Below are 7,542 nucleotides of genomic sequence, written 5' to 3'. Positions count from 1 at the left end.
GTTGTTAATCATCAAGTGCCTGTGTTTGAAAACCATATTATTTAATAAGATCTCAAAACTTCGTAGCTGTTTTTTTTTTAATTTACTTGTAAAAAGAAAGCTGACTAATATTTAAAAAAATTTAATAATTATAACATGAAATTTGTTTCAATCTTGTTTCTGTTTCCAATTTATAAGGTTAGCTTTCAAACCAACTTTAATGAAAACATCTTTTAACAAAACTATTCTCAATACAGATAAAAATTCTATGTTTTTTGCGGAGTGGGTTATGTTTTTTAATAACACGGAATTATTAGTAACGGTCTGACTAAGAAAGGTAACCACAAGTTTTAAAAGATATTTTAAAGTAAACCATATGTCTGTTGTACAAACTTAAAAATAGTCCATACCAGTTAACTTCATTTCATGCATAGTTGCGAAAATTAGATACAAAATAAAGGGTAAATATACTTGAAAGGGACTCTCTTTTAGACACTTGTATATATTTCTTTTTGTAAATTGCTGTAGATACTAAAAATATGCAACATCTGCGAAACTAATATAAGTGGGTAAGAGTCCTTGTGAACTTTTTAGAAAATATACTTTTTCTGGTAATTAATATGTATATACTGACTGTGTAGCTAAAACTAATTTATAAAGAAGTTTATTTTTTAAAATAAATTTATTTTTAAATTAAGTATTTCTACTTCAATAATTTTGTTTTTAATGCTAGAGCATATGTTGTTAAAAAGTAAAAGAAAAGTTCCCTCTTATTTTATTCTTCAACTCTTATATTGTTATGCCCGTTACTACCAAAGAGGGTACATTAATTTTAACAATATATAAAGCAGAATGCGGAAACTATACAAACGTGTATATTCCATATCAATATATCTCTCTGGTTGTAATATGCCAAATAGAGAAAATAGCTTCTGAGGTAATCAGATTGAACTTTGCAAAAGGTCTTTTATGGAACCAGGTGAAGTCCACAAATGGCTGAAACAGTGCTATTTTTTTTAAATGTATCTTAAAATACCTTTTTTTCTCTTAAAATATGCAATATGCAAAATAGTCTACCAGTTGTAAATAAAATGCATAAAGATGCTTTAATAGTCTAAAGAGATATACTTAAGAAATTGGTAGTTATTTGAAATTTATTATTCAAGTTTCTGTTAAAATCCTGTAGCTTTTATAGAATACTATAATTTTACTTTTAGAGTAGTTGTGAGTTCACTTTTTAAAATGTTTCTGTTTCCAGAAAATGTTTATGTGAATAAAAAAAAAGGTTGTAAATTAGATTTTATTTCTTTTTTTTGTTTATGTATTTGTAAGTTAACACTAAAATTAATTTTAAACTTAACTAAAAATAAGGAGGTTGAGTCACACTCTACGCAAACCCTTCAGTGAAATCGCACATCCCACTCTAGAATGGAATCCGTAAGGAAGAAGAAATCGCGGTGATATTCAGCAATATCAAAAAAAATACAAGTAATTCAAAATAAAGCAATGCGGAAAATTTCAAAATTTTCCCCTGGTTCATAAGAACCAAGTCGATTGAGAAAGAAACCAACATAAAATCCATAAAAACCCATATTAGAGAAAAGCAACTAACTTAATTCCAAAGGGTCGATAGATACACAAATCCCTCACTGGCGGGCCTAAGAATAACCAACAACAACAACCCAGCAAGCAGATATGCAAATCTAAGATCCAACATACCGTAACCGTACACCACAGATAACGAAATTACCATAATTTTGCCAACATAAGAGAGTAAAGATTTCTCCATAACCAAAATGGAGAATGACAATTAACAGAGACTCGGGCAAATCTTTCAGTGTACTAAGAGCTATAACGCGTGATAGAAATAATTGGAAATCTTTTTGTGATTAGACTAAGTTCTTGAATTTATATTTTTGAACAAGTCAATAATAATATGAATAAGGAACTGAACTACAGGGTCCTTTGTCCTATTATTTTTATTTCAATATTGTCCCTTATATAAATTTCTCTAATATATAAATATTAAGCGATAAAACAGAAACATTATAATTTTTTATTTACCAAATAAAATGCTTATCTGCTAAAATGTTAAAATTGTTTAAAAAAAAATTGTAATTATATTTTCTGCTATGTATTTCTATATAATACAAACTTAAAACAATCACAGATATCACAGGTACATATACTCCCTAATTTCTTATTTACAAATATTATAAATAAATAAATATATATCAGATAATTATTAAGCGTGAATTCTTCTTTGTATTTTTGCATTTTATCCAACTTATTTTGCCTTCTAGTATAAAATTACCTATCTCTTATAAATTTAAAACTTTTTTTTGCTAATTTGAGTTTAAGTATCTTTATATAAAAAAGAAATCCAACAGAGTATAACAATCACAATTTGCAAATCTTATTTTACAAACCATTTAACAATTCGTCACTCTTTTACTACTAAAATAAATTGTATTTTCCTTACCTTCGCTGAGAATTTTTCGCTACTTAACATAACGTATATATATTTTTTTTTAAATAATTTGCAAATGATTTTTTTTAGTGACTAAATTATTTAAAAAAATGAGGCCACAATGGAAAATATTGAAATCGTGGTACAACATTTGTATATGTACTTCAGATACAAGTATGATAACTGATCCAGTTAAAATCTGGATTGATTTTTCCAATACAGGTTCACATTGTTGTTAGTCAAGTCAATTGCAAATTAGAACACATTACCGATATTTTACTTGTTAAACAAATATTTTTTTTTCAAGTATTCAGATATTTTTTTACATTTCTACCAATAAAAATTATAATAATTAATTTATTATATTTAGCAACCTACATATTTATATCTGAGACAGTTCAAATATAGGTACATACTTATAAAAGTTTTTAGCTGTCTACTTTGCATGATGAATTGCCCTAATTATTGAAATATATAAACAACTAAAAGATAAAAGAATATTTAAGTAAAATTGTACTATTTTTGCATTTTTTTTATTTTATTGTATCTGCACTCATGTGTAAGCATAAATACATATATTTAGAATCTTTATTCTATAAATGTATATTTTGCAATATATTTCTCGTACTTGACCCACATTTTTGTTATTTGCAATAATTGTTAAGAATTTTTGCAATTTCTTACTAAACATTATTTGTTTTTATTTTTTTGTTTATTTATTTATCTAGTGAATGTACCTTAAGTGAATGTTTTGCTAGCAAATAATATCTTAAATTTAACGCATTCACACCTGTCATTCATTAAATTTTAGTGCATGCATGTCGAATAATTGCAATTTAATTCCACTCAGTTTAATTCGCAGTAATTCTTCACTTAATTGTCAAGCCTCATTATTTCCACTCAATAGATATTTAATTATAAATTAAAATTATTTTGCAAAAAATCTTAAATGCAATTTAAAAAATAATTAAATTGCAATTAATAACATTAATTTTTCTTTTTTAATGACAAAGATTTTTAACCACTGCAAAGAAGTTAAAAACATCAACGTATAAAATTAATTATAATTATTTAGTTAATTGTATTAATACTATTTTCAATTAAAAATAATTAATATAATTGTTATTAGAGTGTTAAACAAATTTATTGCTGTTTTGTGTCCTTTAATTATAAATTACATAAATTTAATTATATCAGCGTCATCAGTTCTGTCCACTTAAAGAGCATAGGGCCCATGTGGAATAATTGACTCGTTCTGTGGTAGTCGTTTCACTTCTTTCCAATTTTTTAATTTTTTTCTTTCTCAATTTAATTATATCAACGTCATAAGTTTCGTCAACTTAAAGAACATAGGGTTCATTTCTTTCCAATTTTTTAATTTGAAGAATTAACTTTAAGAATATAAGGTTTATATAAAATAATTGATTCTTTCTGTGATAATTGCTTCACTTCTCTCCTTTAGTAGTTTATATTATACAAATCTTGTAATAACATTTTATTAAGATTACTATGATAATACTAGTGCTATGATACTATGATTAATCCATAGCTACAATTAAAAACCTTATAGCGATCGTTATCTATTGAAACAGTTGATTTACATTTACGAGTTGTTACAATCAATCTATTCACCAGATTTAGTTTCTTTGACTTTGCTTCTTCTTATACTTTTAAAAATTGTTCTTATAAAAAGATTGTCATTAAAAAAGGAGGTTACAGTAGCCAAGGAGACATATATTGCAGATCTTATATAGAAATAAGAGGCATATACTAGGGAGTTTTTAATATATGTTTAGTAAAGTTAAGGAAGATATAAAAATCAAACATGCACAACTCAATCTCAAATTGTTAGAAATCCATATATTAAAGAACAGGAATAAATATCAGTTATCGAGTGTGGAATCTGTACTGAAGGCATAAGTTCAAGAACTAGTACTACTACTAGTAGCAATTTTTCTTTTTAATACATTGGGATTATATAAAGATATAACAAACGTCATATAAACTTAATTTCTACCTAAAATAATTGACAATAAATACATTTTTTGAATGTACGACTGTGACTTTTATCGTCAGACGGATTACATAACTTGAATACAGTTAAGGTCTTCGCCGGAAAACTGGATTTGTGCCTTCGGCTCACTTTAGCGTTATACTTTCAAAGCAGAAAAATGTATGACTTTTAAAATATTTTTACTTCTGAAAAATTTAGAAAAAGAATAGGTTGTATACATTTATATTCTTACTTCTACGAATTAAATAAAAATCATATAAGACTAATAGTAGTAATACTAAACAATACAGCATATAAAGTTGACCTTAAATCAATAATAGATTGTTATTCATAAAGGGAGAAAATATAATAACAAAAAATAGAATATATCGGGATCTAAGAGATCCACTGCACTCATACCTTATTCATTATTACTTAATATGACTTATCCACTTCGACTATAAAACTACCAATTTTAAGTTTTAATGGAACTCAGTTTTTATATAGATTCCAAATATTTGTTTTTTTTTTTGTTTCTTTTAGTTGCTTTCACTAATAAGAAATTCTGACAACGATCTTTCAGCTCACCACACTCTAAAATCTTGTAGAGATCTTACAAAGATCTTGCGAAAGACTCTTTAACGATCTTTGCCAAAATTCTTCTGTAAATTTCACTAAAAGTCTATTTCTTTTAGTTTTCTATTTCCAGATCGTTTTATAGCGTTGCCTTTACTATTGAGTTAAAAAGCAAAATAAATCTACTTTGACTCTAATAAACTTTTAAAAGTAAAAATTTATATTAACTTAGAAAACAAGTGTTCATCTCTTCTACTAAATATATTAAGAAAAGCAGTGGAGCATGAAATTGGAAACAGTCTAAAATTTATTATTCTAAATATATATGAAAACGTTATATATTAAAATTCAAGTTATTATATTTCTCTATATTTATGTGTTCCTGTAAATATTGTAAGTTACTAACATTTCCGGGATTTATGTGCCATTAACTTCAAATGCTTTATTTTAAAGTAAATCTATCACCAATATTTTAAAAAATGTATCTACATACTTCTTATTCTTATTCGTTTACCTACACATGAATGTTTTCTCCATTAGTAAGAGAATTACTAAAGAAAAAAGTACTACTTCATAGCACACAGTTTTGCAAATTCCTTAAGGTAATAAGAATAAAATAATATTTTCAAGCTTTTAAACACTATAGCAATTATGATAATTATAAAAATAATCTCTTCATGTTGCATTAGTAAGGTTTTCTTTAAAAATAAACTCTTTCACATGAAAGCACTTCAAACACTAATAAAAGATATTATAATATTAGGGGGAGGAAAACACAACTCCCGCTAATATTTTCCATATACTACTTTTTTTATTGTAATTTAAATCCAAAGACATGTAAATTTATTAAGAAAATAACTGTAAGAATGGCATTATTGAATGAATGTCAGGTCAGTCATTAGACTGCTTAATGTCAACGTCATACCCACATTTACCATAAGAACGCCCAATAAAATGGAAATACCGTGCACTTTGAAATGGACAAATGCGTGTCAATTTACGGTAAGATACACGTATTTTCAAGTAAAGAGGAACACTTCTAAGGCTTTGGTTTCTTAAAGAACACAACAGAATTTAAATACATGTATGAATACATAAGTGATTGAAACGTGTCGTATTATACAGTTATATAACTTAATTTAAGATACAAATACACGCAGAGTTAATTTACAAAGTTTGTTAAAAACGTGGGTGTTTACGAGTAAATGAACAATTTAGCTTACGAAAAAGTGGTAATAAAAATTCACATAAATTGGTTTCGAGTCAATAAAACTAATAAGAATAAAATTAATATTCAATTTAAACATATATTTAAGGAAAATAAATTAATTAAGATACATTCTACCTACTTCTTAAGACTATAATGTCCAATTTTGCACTGTAAAAAATAAAGCTGCTAAGGATTTTTAATGTGCTCTTAACAGCATTTTTTACCATTGCCGACTGCAACATTATAAAAACAATTTATAATATTTAAATAAAGTAAACCTTCTCATTTTAATTTTATTGAAATTTTTATTATTAATAAATAAAGTAAAATAAACTTTATAAAAATAAAAAAGATAAATATATATAGCGTGCGTTTACATTCTATAGAAAAACTATTTTCTTATATGGTATAAAATATTTCTTTTTCTTCATTCCCTTACGTTCCCAGGGAAACATTGGGGACCAATTTGTGTTCTGAAGCAATTACCTTTATGATTACAACCACTTTTTTTTATTTAAAGTTTGGAACTAAGTTAATCTTATAAAAATGTCTTCATATGATAATTGTTAGAACAAAAATAGGAAAACGCACAGTATATAGACAGTCAGGATCACGTCAAACGTGAAATTCTTTCGTAAGAAAGTATAGTGTGAATAGAAATTGGATATAGATATGAATGGTTATAGCATTATGGTGCCATAAGCCATACAATGTTCTGATTTGCTTTTGTTTCTAAAGATGTGAAATAACAACTAAGAGCATTCGCTTTGTCACTACTTGTCGCTTTTCTTTATAAGATAATGAACAGAATCATATTTAGGAGGATTATAATCCTTAAAATCTTAAAGGTCGACTTAAAGTGATGGAAAAGTACCTTAAAAGGACTGAACAGCGTAAGAAATTCCATTAAAAACATTTTAATGATGTTATATTTCACACCCAAAGACAATATCCAAACAATACATTGCAATAAAAATGTTATCGATTTATGAACGGATGGTATATTTTATTTATATTACCTTTTAGAACTACAAAATAGTTAGGTCTGTTTTTTTCATTTGTAAAAAATTTATTGGATGGTTGTTACAAAGTACTTTAACTAAGTTATTCAACTTAATCTTACTAACAATATCCAGTGGGAAACATAACTAGGACTCAAATTGCACATAGAGTATAACATTCTCTCACAAGCGTTCTAACCTCAAAACTGAATTTTGTATGGAAAAAACAACTTAATTTCGCTGAAATGAAGATGCCCACTTAGCTTTATCTATCTCAGAGTAATCACTGACCGCACGGGGCGGTACGCAGATC

The sequence above is a fragment of the Teleopsis dalmanni genome, chromosome 1, assembly GCF_002237135.1.
Source record: "Teleopsis dalmanni isolate 2A chromosome 1, ASM223713v2, whole genome shotgun sequence".
NCBI lineage: Eukaryota > Metazoa > Arthropoda > Insecta > Diptera > Diopsidae > Teleopsis > Teleopsis dalmanni.
This window is presented reverse-complemented; position numbering follows the sequence as displayed.